Raw genomic sequence first — 20,570 nt, forward strand, 5'->3', positions numbered from 1 at the left:
TCGATCCGAACCCGAGCGCGAAAAATTACAAAGCGGAGAATCGTTCTGCCGGTTCAGCGGAGCGAAGACAGCGAGAGACAGCTGACAGAGAACTACAACCCCCAGCATCCCCTGTGTGACCGCTGTCCAACCAGATTGGATGGAAACCTAACAAAGCAATCTGATCTGGCGTAAATTATGGTCAATGTATCAGGCCACGCCTTTCTGCTGGGCCCCACCCACATATGCAACTTTGCTCCCCAGAAAATTGGGCGAATAATTGTTCTGCTAACTGTGAAACTACAAATCCCAGCATGTCCTCATATCTTGTTGCTACAAGTGGATTTAGTTCTGGTTTTTATCATTGAAAAAAATTGCGCTCATACAAACGGAAAATTTATTCGTATTTCCGTTTTTTTTTTTTATGCTTGTCCTTTTCTTTTGTAGATGCAAAACTACAACTCCCAGCATGCCCAGGCAGCCTTGGGCATGATCTAATGCAGTGGACTCCAAACTGTGGATGTTTGGACGTTGCAGAACTACAACTACCAGCATGCCCTGATAGCCTTGGGCATGGTCTAATGCAGTGGATTCCAAACTGTGGACCCGCATATGAGGCAGAACTACAACTCCCAGCATGCCCGTACAATCTTGGACAAGATCTAATTAAGTTGTCTCCAATCCGTGGACCTGCAGTTGTTGTAAAGGTCCACGGATTGGAGACCACTAATTTAGCCTACAGAAGTCAATGGGTTAATCATATTTTTTGTACCTTTATTTTAGCAATTTCCCCAAAAATAGAAAAATTAATTAAAAAAAAACAAAAAAAAAACATTATAAATACGGATAAAAAATGGACGACAGATAAATTACAGACTGAAAAATGGACGCAGATTGTGCAAGAAAGAATCCGAATTGCGCGCGAGTATTTTATCAAGATTTTTATATAAAGTGTGAACAAGGTCTTCTGTAGATTGGATTGGATCTGACCATTGGTAAAAAATGAAGCCAAATACATATAAGTCTAAATTTCCACATAACTTTATTTTTAGCATTTTTTTCTCGTTTTGCACTCCCGCGATTCCGTTTTTATGGCGATTTTTTTCCTTCTAAAAAAAATTGTGGGTTTTAAGTGTTAGTCTTATTTATTTATTTATTTATTTTTTTGCCATTTAATTCCCCTGATTTTTTTCTCATGACAAGTCACGTGATTCTATCATCATGTGACTTAAAGATTTATATTAAAGAATTAGGGGGGGGGGGGGGGAAACGCCACATTGCCCCTCATTTACTATTCTAAACCCGACTTCTTTTGTCAGGATTTTTGTCGCATCTTTGTCTGTGACATGCCGCAGATATCGTGCGCCAGTCTGCGACACAATGCGACATTTTTTCCCGACGGACCCGATTTGGATTCTCCCAACCCCGAAAAAGGGGCGTAACCCGACATTTCTGAGCTTTCCCACGTATTTATAAAGGTTTCCAACCCAAATTTGTTGAATTGTTGTGGATTTTTTCCCGACAGCTCAGAGGAGTTGGAAACCAAAACAACAAAACCCACGTGCGACAAACAGGATGCGACATAATAATAAATACCGGGGAAAAAAGCAGTCGGGTAAGAAAGAAACATAGACTTACAACCTGATTTTCTAAGTAAATTAGGGCCAATGTGTTTTTTTTAAATCTGCCATAGAAGTCTGAGAAAAAAACTGAGATACCAAAAAACAAAACAAAAAGAGCACCACTGTGAGATTCCCTAAAAAAGGAGAAAAAAAGAAAAAAAAAAAAAAAACGCCATTGTCTCAGGATTTTATACAGACTGGTGTTTTTATTTATTTACTTTATTTTAATTTTATTATTATCCTTATTATTATTAATATTATTGTTTATTATTATTTTATTATTACACAGCAGAATATTCAAATTAATCAGTTTTTCTGTTGGCTGTGTGGGCATGCTGGGAGTTGTAGTTCTGCAACAGCTGCAGGCACTCTGCTAGTCACTTTTGTTGAAACGGATGTTCGAGAAATTAGCAAAAAATTTGTGCGCAAATCCCCCCCAAAAAAACTCAAAACCATTGATAAATTCCCCTACTGGTGTCTAAGAACGCCATCCTCAGAGCGCGCTACTATTTAAAGAAACTCAGCCTAAGGAAAAAACAAAAACATGGAGGTCTGGTGTTTTCATATTTCCCTAATGACTCCCAGTTATGTTTTTTTTTGCGCCAAATACGCCATTCAGTGAGTTTACTGTTAATTTTTGTTTGTTACAAAAACTCTGTATCTGTTTTCAGCCTAAAAGATTCAATATGTAAATAAACAAGTAACAAAGCACAATAAACAAGAACCGCATTGTATCAGTTATATACTGGAGTGTGAATGAGTCCCAAGGCTGCGGTCACATGCTGCGGTCACATGCTGCGGTCACATGCTGCGGTCACATGCTGCGGTCACATGCTGCGGTCACATGTTGCGGTCACATATTGCGGTCACATATTGCTTTTTTGTTACATTAATTATAATGGGACACGTCCTGACTGATTTGGCGTCAGTCTCCAGATCCCCAAATAACGCGTTCAGTCCGGCGATCCGTCATATCGTTCTGCACATCGTTCTGGCGACTGAGAGGCGTGAAACGTTCCATCGTTTTCATCTCAATCAACATAAAAAAAAGGATCAAAACCATAGAAAGCGACAACGAATGATAGAATTACAGAGAACGGAGCCTTAAGATGGCGATCAGTGATGGTTCAGTGCGGGACCCCAAGAGCTTACACTCTACAGAGATCATGGGGGAGCGGATACAATCTCACCATATTATTAACCCTACAGGTGCCTTTTCTGGGTCTTATTCCTCCCACATTATACAGTATTTCTCTTGCTGGAGCTGCACTTTGTGCTCCAGAGCTGCTCTTCCTATTTCTCCGGGTAGTTACAGCCCCTTATAATAGAGTTGTCCCAGTATGATAATAAGTTTTCACATATTCATCTCTGCTCGTCTCCCTTCAAAGTATTTTTCTTGTTTCAGCTGCAGTTTGTGCTCCAGAGCTGTTCTTCTGTTCTTCTTTACCAGGAAGTGACTTCTTACTGGCACCAGGGCCGGTTCTGCTTATAGGCAAAATAGGCAGCTGCCTAGAGCGCCCTCTTGATGGGGGGCGCTGCTCTGCCCACTGAAAGAAAGTTAGTAGCCAGCCAGCATCAAAAGCACCAGCCGCTCATCCGAAGCACCCACCCAGCCAGCACCACCATCGCAACAGCTGGAGGCACCCTGGTTTGGCCGTGCATGCTTGTAGTTGTAGTTTTGCAACAGCTGGAGGCATGCTGGTTAGGAACACTGTTATTATATAGAGGCTGCCCGTGCATGCTGGGAGTTGTAGTTTTGCAACAGCTGGAGGCATGCTGGTTAGGACACTGTTATTATATAGAGGCTGCCCGGGCATGCTGGGAGTTGTAGTTTTGCAACAGCTGGAGGCATGCTGGTTAGGAACACTGTTATTATATAGAGGCTGCCCGTGCATGCTGGGAGTTGTAGTTTTGCAACAGCTGGAAGCACAAGAACCTACAGATTACTAAATTCATCTGCTAGAAAAGCACGATTTAAAGGGACAGTGACCAAATCCGTATTTCATTGGCTTTGCACAAGGAGTTCAGTAAAGTTTTACAAGTTGTTTCACGGAGTCCTAGCGCCCAGAGGTCTCATTCCTGCACTTTGTATCCGGGAACAAGTTCATTGACAAAAAGATAATAGTGTAGTACCACTCTGCCAGGTGAGCTAGACTTCAGGGACCACTACACCCAGCATAACCCTCTAAGCTTCCCGTAGCCACATCATCATCATCATCATCATCATTCTATAATTTCTGCAACTTTACAACAGACCTTGAGTTCTAATTTCCCATCATTTTCAAGATCTCTGCTTGATGTCATAGAATGGATTAACTAACCTGCACAGGTAGTAGTTCTGCTTACAGAGCTGAGGCTTTGTTACAATGTGTTAGCGCAGATAAAACAAGATACCTTCAGCTGCTAAACACTAACGCATCTGATACTGGGATATTTGGCTGCTAGGATTATAGGGATCCTCAGAAGTAACATAGAAAAAGTTTTGTGTTTTGAGATTTTAAGGCGCCGCTTATCTCCAGAGGGTCCTGAGATCCTGTAATACATGGGGTCTGTGGGTTAATGTCTTCCCTATGGAAACCAAAGACCCCTGGAATCGCTACAATGGAATACAGTATACAGTACGGACTGCGGCTCTTGGGCTGTTGCAAAGCTACAACTCCCAGCATGCCCTGACAGCCAAAGGCTGTCAGGGCATGCTGGGAGTTGTAGTTTTGCAACAGCTGGAGAGCCACAAGTTGAGGAATACAATGCCCCAGAAGAATGCATTGAAGAATTACAGGGCATGCTGGGAGTTGTAGTTTTGCTAAAGCTGGAGAGTCACAGGTTGGGGAATTGAATGCACCAGAGGGATGCACTGAAGAATGTTAGAGAATGTTGGGAGTTGTAGTTTTGCAATAGCTGAAGAGCCACAAGTTGGGGAATACAATGCCCCAGTGGCATGCATTGAAGAATTACAGGGCATGCTGGGAGTTGTAGTTTTGCAACAGCTGGAGAGTCACAGGTTGGGGAATAGAATGCACAAGTGGGATGCACTGAAGAATGTTAGAGAATGTTGGGAGTTGTAGTTTAGCAAAACCAGAAAGCCACAGGTTGGAGAATAGGATGCACAGAAGAAGGTCAAGGCATGCTGGGAGTTGTAGTTTTGCTTCAGCTAAAGATTTACAGGTTGGGTAAGAAAATGCACCAGTGGGATGCACTGAAGAATGTCATGGCATGCTGGGAGTTGTAGTTTTGCAACAGCTGGAGAGCCACAAGTTGTGGAATACAATGCCCCAGTGGCATGCATTGATGAATTACAGGGCATGCTGGGAGTTGTAGTTTAGCAAAAGCCAGAAAGCCAAAGTTTGGAGAATAAAATGCACCAGAGGGATGCACCAAGGACTGTCAGTGCATTTTATTCTCCAAACTTTGACTTGCATGCTGGGAGTTGTAGTTTTGTAACAGCTGGAGAGCCACATGTTGGGGAAAAGGATGCACCAGTGGGATGCACTGAAGAATGTTCTTGAATGCTGGGAGTTGTAGTTTTACAAAAGCCAAAGAACCACAGCCTGGGGATCACTGTTCTGGACTATAATGGTAACTTTATTTGAGGCTGGCGCTGACCGCCCCTTATTACTCTGTTATGTTTCGGGTCGAGCTTCTTATCTACATCACATTAGGGGGCGAAGGGATCCCCATAAAATGACATAGCGGATGATGGGGGTCATCCCCACAACACAATGTCATGAGGGTACTGCAGAAAGGCACGTCTGAGCAATGACACCAAAGACAAGGAGCCTCCACTGCCAATACAGAAAAAAGTCACCCACGGAAAACCCCGCTCTGCAGATGCTTTGTGCGGCTCGGTAAACCCCAGACTGGGGGGTGGGGGTGGGTTTGCCTGTATCTGAGCGAGGATTCCCCCTGCGCGGTGAACAGCTGGCCGTATTATCGCTCGCCGGGGATCCAGCCTCCCTGTGCTGTTTACTGCGCCGGAATGACAACCTTAAAGCTTTGCTCCACTTTTCTCCCAACACGGAGAGAGACGGCGGCCGCGATCCGACAACAGGTCCCGAAGTGTCGCGCAGACATGAGAGCAGACACGTCTGTGGTGACCGCACACACATCGCCACAAAAGACTCGCCATCCGTGAAAGGCACCAAGTGTCGCCACATTGTATCCCATTTATCCTGCATCCGGGGGTGAGCACGTCCGCTGCCAGACTACCGAGGGGTTAATTCCGCAGGCGGATCTCCTAGGCATTGTGAGCTAAACATGGCATTTACTGATATATTTAGCACCTGCAACTTTGAGGTTCCGGCGGCGGAGCGCGCAGAGTCTGGTGCCCCCCGCAGACCCCCTCCCCACCCCACTATCCCGTAGTATATGGGCAGGATGGGGGCACTTACTTGGTGCGGCTGTGCTGTCCGTCCAGGGCTCTGCTATATCAGACCTGTAAGCCAGTGTTCTCGCAACTGTGTCATGAAGACGGACTAGGAGATTGTACGTAGCTGTTGCCATGGAAACAAACACAGCGAGAGTAGAGTGCCAGCCTATGTTAATTCCATCACCCATGAACCCCAAGGGAATACCAACATCCATCTCCATCCGCCGCGCCGCCAATAGTCACCTGATCAATGGGCAGGAGACCTGGGTGCAGGGGGCAGAGGGTCCTACAGGGGTCCCCCCCACCCACCATCCTCAGGAAGTTCACAGCCAGGGGAAGGACCTGACATTTTAACCCTTAAAGCACGGGAAAGACGTCTTTTTGGAAGCGGACGCGTTTAGATTGTCAGCTCTTGGGGACAGGATTTTAGGATAACTCCTCCCTCTTTATAATGGATGATGATGATGATGATGATGATGATGATGATGATGAATACCTGTATAAACGCTGTAATAATAATAATACTGCTAAATAAATCTTATGGATAAAAACATTCACAGCGCCCCCCAGAGCTGACAGCAGTCACATGTTTATGCAAATCAAACACAAATATGTAAATTATCTTCTGATTGTATCTCTGTGATTGGTGGAATGTTCTGTCAGAGAAAACTTTGGGGGAACTCAAAAGACAAAATCTATTCTTCCCAATGCCTCCATATACATGCATGCTAAGCTCAGCTGAGTGTACATTCATCAAGTGGAAACTGCCAAACCCCATATGTGCCATCCTCCTCCTCCTCCAGACTCCTCTGTCCTCCTCCTCCTCCTCCTCCAGACCCCTCTGTCCTCCTCCTCCAGACCCCTCACTTCTCCCCCAGACTCCTCTGTCCTCCTCCTCCCCCAGATTCCTCTGTCCTCCTCCTCCCCCAGACTCCTCTGTCCTCCTCCTCCCCCAGACTCCTCTGTCCTCCTCCAGACTCCTCTGTCCTCCTCCAGACTTCTCTGTCCTCCTCCAGACTCCTCTGTTCTCCTCCAGACTCCTCTGTCCTCCTCCAGACTCCTCTGTCCTCCACCTCCAGACTCCTCTGTCCTCCACCTCCAGACTCCTCTGTCCTCCACCTCCAGACTCCTCTGTCCTCCTCCTCCTCCTCCCCCAGACTCCTCTGTCCTCCTCCAGACTCCTCTGTCCTCCTCCAGACTCCTCTGTCCACCTCCAGACTCCTCTGTCCTCCACCTCCAGACTCCTCTGTCCTCCACCTCCAGACTCCTCTGTCCTCCTCCTCCTCCTCCAGAGTCCTCTGTCCTCCACCTCCAGACCCCTCTGTCCTCCACCTCCAGACCCCTCTGTCCTCCACCTCCAGACTCCTCTGTCCTCCTCCTCCTCCTCCAGAGTCCTCTGTCCTCCTCCTCCTCCAGACTCCTCTGTCCTCCTCCTCCAGACTCCTCTGTCCTCCTCCTCCAGACTCCTCTGTCCTCCTCCTCCAGACTCCTCTGTCCTCCTCCAGACCCCTCTGTTCTCCTCCAGACTCCTCTGTCCTCCTCCAGACCCCTCTGTCCTCCTCCTCCCCCAGACTCCTCTGTCCTCCTCCTCCTCCTCCAGACTCCTCTGTCCTCCTCCAGACCCTCTGTCCTCCTCCAGACTCCTCTGTCCTCCTCCTCCTCCACCAGACTCCTCTGTCCTCCTCCTCCTCCACCAGACTCCTCTGTCCTCCTCCTCCTCCACCAGACTCCTCTGTCCTCCTCCACCAGACTCCTCTGTCCTCCTCCTCCTCCACCAGACTCCTCTGTCCTCCTCCTCCTCCACCAGACTCCTCCTGTCCTCCTCCTCCTCCAGACTCCTCCTGTCCTCCTCCTCCCCCAGACTCCTCTGTCCTCCTCCTCCCCCAGACTCCTCTGTCCTCCTCCTCCCCCAGACTCCTCTGTCCTCCTCCTCCCCCAGACTCCTCTGTCCTCCTCCTCCCCCAGACTCCTCTGTCCTCCTCCTCCCCCAGACTCCTCTGTCCTCCTCCTCCCCCAGACTCCTCTGTCCTCCTCCTCCCCCAGACCCCTCTGTCCTCCTCCCCCAGACTCCTCTGTCCTCCTCCTCCAGACTACTCCAGTGCAGACCATAGGTAGCAGCACAGTGGTCCACTTTCATGTGACACGGGGGGACGCGCTCCATTAGAAATGTATAATGTGAGAGGAAATAAATCACAGGGGTGTGAGGATGCCTCCATATTACACACCGCCTGAAAATCACATAATCACATGTAATATAAAGGACAAAGTAATCAGAATATTATATCGTGTATGACAGCGGTCTGCGCAATTCATTGAATAAGTACCGAGGAACCCAAGACACATTACAGCTCTGCAGACTGCATCACACATCAGAGGCTTAGATACACAGCTCAGCAGACTGCATCACACATCAGAGGCTTAGGTACACAGCTCAGCAGACTGCATCACACATCAGAGGCTTAGATACACAGCTCAGCAGACTGCATCACACATCAGAGGCTTAGATACACAGCTCAGCAGACTGCATCACACATCAGAGGCTTAGGTACACAGCTCAGCAGACTGTATGACACATCAGAGGCTTAGGTACACAGCTCAGCAGACAGTATCACACATCAAAAGGCTTAGATACACAGCTCAGCAGACTGTATCACACATCAGAGGCTTAGGTACACAGCTCAGCAGACTGTATCACACAGCAGAGGCTTAGATACACAGCTCAGCAGACTGTATCACACATCAGAGGCTTAGATACACCAGACCCTGGCACCGATTTTCTCTAGAGAGCGCCACCCGCTGGGCTCATGCATTAGTAATGAGGCTATAGCTCATGATGACATCATATAACAGTAAATCTGTGATGTCACTAAATCATTGTGCCATCCAGGATCCACTCTCACTTATTGACCCATTTTCCGTCTCCGGCGCAGACCTCCATAACTCTTCTGCAGTTTATCTAAAAATACAAATTAATAAATTATTCAAATTGGTGAAAAGAAACCTGAGTAATTATTTGGAAATTAATTCACGTTCTATCCGCTCCGGCTTCAAAGAATTCAAATTTACCATCTCATAGAGAGCCACAAGTTTACTTACAGATGGGGCCGCAACGTACACGCCATAAATCCGGGGCCCCCCAGCGCCATGTACACGCCATAAATCCGGGGCCCCCCAGCGCCATGTACACGCCATAAATCCGGGCCCCCACTGCCACATACATGCCATAAATCCGGGGCCCCCACTGCCATGTACACGCCATAAATCCGGGCCCCCACTGCCACATACACGCCATACATCCGGGGCCCCCCACTGCCATGTACACGCCATAAATCCGGGGCCCCCCACCGCCACGTACACGCCATAAATCTGGGGCCCCCACTGCCATGTACACGCCATAAATCCGGGGCCCCCCACCGCCACGTAAACGCCATAAATGAAGGGACCCCCCAGCGCCATGTGCACGCCATAAATCCGGGGCCCCCACGTTGCCATGTACATGCCATAAATCCGGGGCCCCCCACCACCACGTAAACGCCATAAATGAAGGGACCCCCAGCCCCACATACATACCATGAATCAAGGGCCGCAACCCGTGCATTGTATTCTAACACAAATAAAATAAAACCTGCAGAGGAGGAAGGAGAAACTCCCTACAATGTACTCGTGTCTATGGGGGTTATGCTGCGCAGACTTACTATGCGGGTTGGTGGGGGGGGGCAGTCATTTGACTTGTTACGTAGTAGGGTCTGGAGCTCTAGGGTATGTATACTTATACAGCCAGGGTTTTACTGTTCCAATGTATATGAAATATAAATAGTTTTGATTATAAATCTGTTTTCTGACTACAGCTCCTATGCAGACCCATATATCTCCATGGTAACAGACTATAAACAAGCCCTGAGATCATATACCCACACACATTACATCTATGTCCCATCCTAACACAGATGATCCAATGCGGGAAAAACACCAGGGGGGGTACGCAGAGTCTGGGGGGATGACATCAATAATTTACCCAAAAGGGTGGTAAGAGGTCAAACTAACACTATACAGAACCCTGGGCCGAAGCCCGGGGTGAAAAACACCTCTAATGGCACCCCCCCCAAAATATAACTTTTATTAATACATGTATTAAAACCCCAAATTAAAAAAGTGAAAATAGTTAAAAATAGCAGTTAGGCAGGACAAAGTGAAAGTCGTATATGTACAGGGATATCCTCTGGTTCTTATCAGCGCGGTGCCGCAGTTCACCGCAATTATTAGTACCTGACTAAGTGTCTGATCTAAAACATACACTACATGGCAACCTGAGGTATGTGTCAAATCAGACAGGTACTAATAATTGTGGTGAACTGCGGCACCGCGCTGATAAGAACCAGAGGATATCCCTATACAGACGACTTTCACTTTGTCCTGCCTTACTGCTACTTTTAACTATTTTCACTTTTTTTGTGGAGAACCCAAGAATCCCTGTGAAGAACCCAAGAGTCCTGGGGGAGAACCCAAGAGTCCCGGGGGAGAACCCAAGAGTCCCGGGGGAGAACCCAAGAGTCCCTGGGGAGAACCCAAGAATGCCGGGGGAGAACCCAAGAGTCCCTGGGGAGAACCCAAGAGTCCCTGGGGAGAACCCAAGAGTCCCTGGGGAGAACCCAAGAATGCCGGGGGAGAACCCAAGAGTCCCTGGGGAGAACCCAAGAATGTCGGGGGAGAACCCAAGAATGCCGGGGGAGAATTTAAGAGTCCCGGGGAGAATCCAAGAGTCCCGGGGGAGAATCCAAGAGTCCCGGGGGAGAACCCAAGAGTCCCGGGGGAGAACCCAAGAGTCCCGGGGGAGAACCCAAGAGTCCCGGGGGAGAACCCAAGAGTCCCGGGGGAGAACCCAAGAGTCCCGGGGGAGAACCCAAGAGTCCCGGGGGAGAACCCAAGAGTCCCTGGGGAGGATCCAAGAGTGCCTGGGGAGAACCTAAGAATGTCGGGGGAGAACCCAAGAGTCCCTGGGGAGAACCCAAGAATGCCGGGGGAGAACCCAAGAGTCCCTGGGGAGAACCCAAGAGTCCCTGGGGAGAACCCAAGAATGCCGGGGGAGAACCCAAGAGTCCCTGGGGAGAACCCAAGAGTCCCTGGGGAGAACCCAAGAATGCTGGGGGAGAACCCAAGAATGCCGGGGGAGAATTTAAGAGTCCCGGGGAGAATCCAAGAGTCCCGGGGGAGAACCCAAGAGTCCCCGGGGGAGAACCCAAGAGTCCCCGGGGGAGAACCCAAGAGTCCCCGGGGGAGAACCCAAGAGTCCCCGGGGGAGAACCCAAGAGTCCCCGGGGGAGAACCCAAGAGTCCCCGGGGGAGAACCCAAGAGTCCCCGGGGGAGAACCCAAGAGTCCCTGGGGGAGAACCCAAGAGTCCCCGGGGGAGAACCCTAGAGTCCCGGGGGAGAACCCTAGAGTCCCGGGGGAGAACCCTAGAGTCCCGGGGGAGAACCCAAGAGTCCCAGGGGAGAACCCAAGAGTCCCAGGGGAGAACCCAAGAGTCCCGGTGGAGAACCCAAGAGTCCCGGGGGAGAACCCAAGAGTCCCCGGGGGGAGAACCCAAGAGACCCAGGGGAGAACCCAAGAGTCCCAGGGAAGAACACAAGAGTCCTGGGGAAGAACACAAGAGTCCTGCAAAAGTCCCGGGTGGAGAACACAAGAGTCCTGCAAAAGTCCCGGGGGAGAACACAAGAGTCCTGCAAAAGTCCCGGGTGGAGAACACAAGAGTCCTGCAAAAGTCCCGGGGGAGAACACAAGAGTCCTGCAAAAGTCGTGGGGGAGAACACAAGAGTCCAGGGGAAGAACAGAACACAGGGTCACCTAGGGAGAATGTGGGAATCCTGAGGGAAAATAGAGATATTCAGAGTGAGGCCGGGGGCTCTCTAAGGAAGAAAGAAGGGTCCGTAAGAGTACAGAGGTGTTGGGCAGCGGCATATTTTCTTCTACACTTTAAGAACATGTGCACATCTGGCTGAGGTACATGGGTATGGGAAGGAAAGAGGCAGTATATATCCTGCTGTAAAGAAGTATATATCATTCAGATAGATAGATAGATAGATAGATAGATAGATATGAGATAGATAGTTATGAGATAGATAATTATGAGATAGATAGTTATGAGATAGATAGTTATGAGATAGATAGTTATGAGATAGATAGATATGAGATAGATATGAGATCGATAGATAGATAGAAGATAGATAGATAGATAGATAGATATGAGATAGATATGAGATAGATAGATATGAGATAGATGGATAGATATGGGATAGATGGATAGATATGAGATGGATAGATATGAGATGGATAGATAGATATGAGATAGATGGATAGATATGGTATAGATGGATAGATATGAGATAGATAGATATGAGATATATAGATATGAGATAGATAGATATGAGATAGATAGTTATGAGATAGATATGAGATCGATAGATAGATAGAAGATAGATAGATATGAGATAGATATGAGAGATATGAGATAGATATGAGATAGATATGAGATAGATATGAGATAGATATGAGATAGATATGAGATAGATATGAGATAGATGGATAGATATGAGATAGATGGATAGATATGAGATGGATAGATATGAGATAGATATGAGATCGATAGATAGATAGAAGATAGATAGATATGAGATAGATATGAGAGATATGAGATAGATATGAGATAGATATGAGATAGATATGAGATAGATATGGGATAGATATGGGATAGATGGATAGATATGAGATGGATAGATATGAGATGGATAGATATGAGATGGATAGATAGATAGGAGATAGATAGATACGAGATAGATAGATGATAGATAGATATGAGATAGATAGATATGGGATAGATGGATATGTGATAGATAGATATGAGATGGATAGATAGATAGGAGATAGATAGATATGAGATAGATATGAGATAGATAGATAATAAATAGGGGATAGATAGAGAATTCTCTATAGCTGTAATAAGTGAGCAGCAGATCTATCCTATCAGTGAGACCCCGCAGGAGGAGCAGGTAACACGTTGGCGCCCCCCGCCTGCTCTCATGCGGTCGGATACAGAGGTGCAGACTGATCTTCCGCAGATCTCCGAGCAGATGTTCCGTCTATTTATAAAGGCTGGGTCTCCAGGCGCGTCATCTCCGATGGCATCAACACCATACGAGATGTTAATTCAAACCATTCCTGCCACACCGGGGCTCAACAGGTGACGAAGACGCGCCGACTCCTCGCTAAAGGGTCCCCGGAAGGAGCGCGTGTGCCCAGGATGCCGCGCGAATGCAGATTTCCATTTTTATGACTTTTTACGTGGAGCCCAGTGTGAGGAGTGTAAAGGACAGCTGTTCGGCTTACCGCCGGCCTCCTACCACACTGGCACATTAGTTCCGCTACATGAGCCAAGGCGCTCGCTCAAAACTAATAGTGAGATAGCGGGCGAACAGTATGGGGGGGGGGGGGGGGGGGGGGGGGGCGTCTCACCAAAGTGCACATAATTAAACCTGCAAAATAAACCAGAAGAGCGCACGTGAAATTAACTTCCCCGCGCTCACGCTGTCTGTCTTGTCTTTAAAAAGAGATTATATTTAGCGAGCTCCTCCGTGCTCCCCTGCAGTCTACCCACCCGCCCTCACTGGGGCAATTAACGTAAAAAAACGCAAACGTATTGAGCCCTCTCCTCCCACAATGCCTTGCACTGGAGAACTCAATTTAGACCACTGTTTCCCTAACAGTGTATCTCCAGCTGTTGCAAAACTACAGCTTTCAGCATACCCAGACAGCCAAAGGCATACCGAAGCTGTGTGACTCCAGCAGTTGCAAGACTACAACTCCTAGCATGCCCCGACAGCCAAAGGCTGTCTGGGCATGCTGGGAGTTGTAGTCTTGCAACAGCTGGAGGCACACTGGTTGGGAAACACTAGTATAGAACCTTATTTCTAAACTAAACTACTGCTGTTGCAAAACTACAACTCCCAGTATGCCCAGACAGCTATAGGTATGCCGGGAAATGAAGCTGTGTGACTCCAGCTGTTGCAAAACTACAACTCCTAGCATGCCCGGACAGCCAAAGGCTGTCCGGGCATGCTGGGAGTTGTAGTTTTGCAACAGCTGGAGGTGCACTGGTTGGGGAACTAGTATAGAAACGTATTTCTAACTTGAACTCCAGCTGTTGCAAAACTTCAACTCCGAGTATGGGAGCGGTAGTTTTGAAACAGCTGGAGACACCGTGGTTGGGAAACACTTCTGGAATGTATAAGCACATTAAAGCTATCAGTCTGGCGTCCAAGAGAGACATTTTAATTCTGCTGATCTCTGCGCTGATACATTGTAACAAACTGTCAGTGAAATAACAGATCTCAGGTTTCAACCTCTGGATATTAGGTTTACGTTTACTGTAGTTTTGCAACAGCTGGAGACACACTGTTTGGAAAACTCTAATCTGGACGACTCCTTAAGGCCTTATGTTCACAAGTTGGAATTCCGCAATTCTGCACAAATTCAGTTCAGCAAAATTGCGGCAGATTTCTGGCAGGATTCTGTGTTCTCTAAACACAGAATTCTGCCAAAATTTTAGCCTCATTTAGTTCAATAAGATTCCGCAAAATTTCATGATCTGTAAATTACTTCTATTTAAATCCCTCCAGTACTTATCAGCTGCTGTATGCACCACAGGAAGTTGTGTAGTTCTTTCCAGTCTGACCACAGTGCTCTCTGTTGACACCTCTGTCCATGTCAGGAACTGTCCAGAGCAGGAGAAAATCCCCATAGCAAACATCTCCTGCTCTGGACAGTTCCTGACATGGACAGGAAAGAACTACACAACTTCCTGTGGAGCATACAGCAGCTGTTAAGTACTGGAGGGGTTAAGATTTTTTGTGGCTCCAGCTGTTGAAAAACTCCCAGCATGCCCAGATGATTGAGTACTTCCTTAAAGAGAATGTATCACCAAAATTTGTTTTGGAACCTGTTCTTTTTTTTCGAATCTGTTTCTATTTTCTGATTATCATAATTTTTAATTTTTTTGTACATTATAATTGGGGCAGCCATCTTGCCTGAGCTGTTTACAGCATTTAGTGATATGCTTTATGGCAGGACCCTTGGACTTAGACAACAATAGACAGGAGCTGTCCCATTCACATAAATGGGAAACTTTACTGGGCGTACTCTGTGACCTTTTCAGAAGTCATTCTATAGCAGTGTTTTCCAAACAGTGCGACTCCAGCTGTTGCAAAACTACCACTCTCATCATGCCTCGACCAACCAGTGTGCCTCAAGCTGTTGCAAAACTACAACTCCCAGCATGCCCGGACAGCCAAAGGCATGCTGGGAGTTGTAGTTTTGCAACAGCTGAAGGCACACTGTCTGAAAAACACTGTTCTTCAGGAAGCGAGGGAGGGGTGCTGATCTTTGTCGTGAATGGTGCTGAATCAAGTGTTATCTTTGCTTTGTTTAACCCCTAGTGGACAGAATGGAAACTGTAACATTTCAGTAGTAACATAAAATATAGATTATGGAGAAATAGATTTTAAAAAAATCTAAAATTCTTGAAAAATATTGTTAACATAAAAAATTTAAATCATTTGCTTTAAATAATAGGTCATTTTCTAATGACACATTCCCTTTAAGTGACGGATAGGAGATATCTCAGATTCCGGCCACTGACAGCTATAATCAACAGTGTCTCCTTTATGTGTATGGCAGAAGGCATTACGGAATTAAAAAAGGTAAATGATGGAGAGATCCCCCCCCCCCCACCCCCTCTAAAGCCATCAGTCAGGGGACGTTTCCAGCTCATTGCAGACATTTTTTTAAAGAATAATTGTCGACCATTTATTGTCTTTGTTTTCACTCCTGAGGCCGATGTACGGGCGCTCAACGCAATTTGTGGACAGTCGGGACCTTATCCGTTTATAGAATAACTGGGAAAAGCAGCTCCGGGGTCTGATGAGCCACCGTACAGCACTCTCTGTTATCAGCCATGTCAGGAGGGGAGAGGTGACTGTAGGACAGGTGAATATATCTATTGTTCTCTGTTATCAGCCATGTCAGGAGGAGAGGTGACTGTAGGACAGGTGAATATAATCTATTGTTATCTGTTATCAGCCATGTCAGGAGAGGAGAGGTGACTGTAGGACAGGTGAATATAATCTATTGTTATCTGTTATCAGCCATGTCAGGAGGAGAGGTGACTGTAGGACAGGTGAATATAATCTATTGTTCTCTGTTATCAGCCATGTCAGGAGGGGAGAGGTGACTGTAGGACAGGTGAATATAATCTATTGTTCTCTGTTATCAGCCATGTCAGGAGGGGAGAGGTGACTGTAGGACAGGAGAATATAATCTATTGTTCTCTGTTATCAGCCATGTCAGGAGAGGAGAGGTGACTGTAGGACAGGTGAATATATTTATTGTTCTCTGTTATCAGCCATGTCAGGAGAGGAGAGGTGACTGTAGGACAGGTGAATATATCTATTATTCTCTGTTATCAGCCATGTCAGGAGGGGAGAGGTGACTGTAGGACAGGTGAATATATCTATTATTCTCTGTTATCAGTCATGTCAGGAGAGGAGAGGTGACTGTAGGACAGGTGAATATAATCTATTGTTCTCTGTTATCAGCCATGTCAGGAGGGGAGAGGTGACTGTAGGACAGGTGAATATATCTATTGTTCTCTGTTATCAACCATGTCAGGAGAGGAGAGGTGACTGTAGGACAGGTGAATATATTTATTGTTCTCTGTTATCAGCCATGTCAGGAGGGGAGAGGTGACTGTAGGACAGGTGAATATAATCTATTGTTCTCTGTTATCAGCCATGTCAGGAGAGGTGACTGTAGGACAGGTGAATAAAATCTAGTGTTCTCTGTTATCAGACATGTCAGGAGGGCAGAGGTGACTGTAGGACAGGTGAATATAATCTATTGTTCCCTGTTATCAGCCATGTCAGGAGAGGAGAGATGACTGTAGGACAGGTGAATACAATTTATTGTTCTCTGTTATCAGCCATGTCAGGAGAGGTGACTGTAGGACAGGTGAATATATCTATTGTTCTGTTATCAGCCATGTCAGGAGAGGAGAGGTGACTGTAGGACAGGTGAATATAATCTATTGTTCTCTGTTATCAGCCTTGTCAGGAGAGGAGAGGTGACTGTAGGACAGGTGAATATAATCTATTGTTCTCTGTTATCAGCCATGTCAGGAGAGGAGAGGTGACTGTAGCACAGGTGAATATATCTATTGTTCTCTGTTATCAGCCATGTCAGGAGGGGAGAGGTGACTGTAGGACAGGTGAATAAAATCTAGTGTTCTCTGTTATCAGCCATGTCAGGAGGGGAGAGGTGACTGTAGGACAGGTGAATATAATCTATTGTTCTGTTATCAGCCATGTCAGGAGGAGAGGTGACTGTAGGACAGGTGAATTTAATCTATTGTTCTCTGTTATCAGTCATGTCAGGAGGGGAGAGGTGACTGTAGGACAGGTGAATATAATCTATTGTTCTGTTATCAGCCATGTCAGGAGGAGAGGTGACTGTAGGACAGGTGAATTTAATCTATTGTTCTCTGTTATCAGCCATGTCGGGAGAGGAGAGGTGACTGTAGGATAGGTGAATATAATCTATTGTTCTCTGTTATCAGTCATGTCAGGAGAGGAGAGGTGACTGTAGGACAGGTTTGTTGTTGGGAAACTACAGGTACCAGCATCCTTTTTAGAGTAAGGGGCCCCATTGTTGTGGAGGTATTACTTACATATTTATCAGTTCCATCCTATTTTATGGCTTTAGCTATGAAGTTTTGATGACATTTTGTTCTCTGTAAATGTTTTGTTTTCTTATATATTTTTTTTTATTATTATTTGCTAAATAAATATTAAACAGAAAAAAATAGCCAAACTGCAATAAGCTCCTCAAGTGAATGTGAAATAATGGAGACGTCCCCCACATGTGGGAATGATATGATGAGGTCTCGCTTATAATATTCCGCCATATCCTTGGCCGCGGTCCCGGTGAAGGACTTAACCTGGATTTGCGGATATAAAGCAGATATAGAAAATCCGTCCTATTCTCTAATAAAAGTTCCTGATCACAGATCCACAATGTCGGAGTGCTACATGGAATATTTCCTCTGCAATAAATCCCGCTATATGGTGAATCGGCGGTCACGTCACCTGGAAAACCTGCGAGACCACATCCATAGATCTGATGGGGACGTTTACAGGTTCTGTCCCTTAGGATTCACCTATACAGTACAAGCTCCTAGTACCCTGTAATAAAGGACCTGCAGCGATACATATGGCCTTACTATTTGTAAAGCAAAGCCAAGTAGATCCAGTTCACCCCAAGAGGTTGTGCGCACGGACAGGACCAGGACTAGTCCAAATATATGCGAAGAAAGAGAAATGTCCAGCGCACACACGTGTAAAAAGGGCCCTGCGGGCCGAAACGCGTCACGTTACCTGAGTGCCTGATGTATCCCATGGCAACTGAATAAAAGAAGTTCCTTTTTACACGTGTGTGCGCTGGACATTTCTCTTTCTTTGCATATGGCCATACTATACCGCCAGATAACACTAAACCACACAGACATTACCCCCTGATTTATAGAGACGTCCTCCCCCAAGAGGAGCCACAGAAAATGGCCATAGAAAGGAATTATAGATCTCTATAGGAACTGAATGAGTCGCATACCGGCCCCATGTATACAGCGCCACCCCCTGCATGGACTGTGCCAGGTAATACAGCTCTATAACATGACACAAACCAGCGAGGATTCTGGGAGACAGCAAAGAGTTATGACATCATTCTCACCCAACATCATAAACGATGACATCATAGCGGGGACACAATGTAACATATGAGGATATAGCGGGGACACAATGTAACATATGAGGATATAGCGGGGACACAATGTAACATGAGGATATAGCGGGGACACAATGTAACATATGGGGATATAGCGGGGACACAATGTAACATATGAGGATATAGCGGGGACACAATGTAACATATGAGGATATAGCGGGGACACAATGTAACATATGAGGATATAGCGGGGACACAATGTAACATATGAGGATTTAGCGGGGACACAATGTAACATATGAGGATATAGCGGGGACACAATATAACATATGAGGATATAGCGGGGACACAATGTAACATATGAGGATATAGCGGGGACACAATGTAACATATGAGGATATAGCGGGGACACAATGTAACATATGAGGAGATAGCGGGGACACAATGTAACATATGAGGATATAGCGGGGACACAATATAACATATGAGGATATAGCGGGGACACAATGTAACATATGAGGATATAGCGGGGACACAATGTAACATATGAGGATATAGCGGGGACACAATGTAACATATGAGGATATAGCGGGACACAATATAACATATGAGGATATAGCGGGGACACAATGTAACATATGAGGATATAGCGGGACACAATATAACATATGAGGATATAGCGGGACACAATGTAACATATGAGGATATAGCGGGGACACAATGTAACATATGAGGATATAGAGGGGACACAATGTAACATATGAGGATATAGCGGGGACACAATGTAACATATGAGGATATAGCGGGGACACAATGTAACATATGAGGATATAGCGGGGACACAATGTAACATATGAGGATATAGCGGGACACAATATAACATATGAGGAGATAGCGGGACACAATATAACATATGAGGATATAGCGGGGACACAATGTAACATATGAGGATATAGCGGGACACAATATAACATATGAGGATATAGCGGGGACACAATATAACATATGAGGATATAGCGGGGACACAATGTAACATATGAGGATATAGCGGGGACACATTGTAACATATGAGGATATAGCGGGGACACAATGTAACATATGAGGATATAGCGGGGACACAATGTAACATATGAGGATATAGCAGGGACACAATGTAACATATGAGGATATAGCGGGGACACAATGTAACATATGAGGATATAGCGGGGACACAATGTAACATATGAGGATATAGCGGGGACACAATGTAACATATGAGGATATAGCGGGACACAATGTAACATATGAGGATATAGCGGGGACACAATGTAACATATGAGGATATAGCGGGGACACAATGTAACATATGAGGATATAGCGGGGACACAATGTAACATATGAGGATATAGCGGGACACAATGTAACATATGAGGATATAGCGGGGACACAATGTAACATATGAGGATATAGCGGGGACACAATGTAACATATGAGGATATAGCGGGGACACAATGTAACATATGAGGATATAGCGGGACACAATATAACATATGAGGATATAGCGGGGACACAATGTAACATATGAGGATATAGCGGGACACAATATAACATATGAGGATATAGCGGGACACAATGTAACATATGAGGATATAGCGGGGACACAATGTAACATATGAGGATATAGCGGGGACACAATGTAACATATGAGGATATAGCGGGGACACAATGTAACATATGAGGATTTAGCGGGGACACAATGTAACATATGAGGATATAGCGGGGACACAATGTAACATATGA

At 46.2% G+C, this 20,570-nt stretch overlaps 1 protein-coding gene across 6 annotated transcripts in view; it reads right to left on the reverse strand.

Annotated features, from left to right (window-relative positions):
* Positions 1 to 20,570, reverse strand: part of FOXN3 (forkhead box N3) — a 177,361-nt gene that overhangs the window by 111,620 nt on the left and 45,171 nt on the right. Inside the window, exon 1 of one of the 6 annotated variants that reach the window (XM_056546142.1) lies at positions 5,990 to 6,225. The exons of the other annotated variants lie outside the window; for them this stretch is intronic. The gene's annotated coding sequence lies outside the window, so the exon portion shown is untranslated. Of the gene's footprint in view, positions 1 to 5,989; positions 6,226 to 20,570 lie in introns of those variants that run through there. 6 annotated transcript variants of the gene reach the window in all.

This window comes from Hyla sarda, chromosome 11 (genome assembly GCF_029499605.1).
Source record: "Hyla sarda isolate aHylSar1 chromosome 11, aHylSar1.hap1, whole genome shotgun sequence".
NCBI classification, from domain to species: domain Eukaryota; kingdom Metazoa; phylum Chordata; class Amphibia; order Anura; family Hylidae; genus Hyla; species Hyla sarda.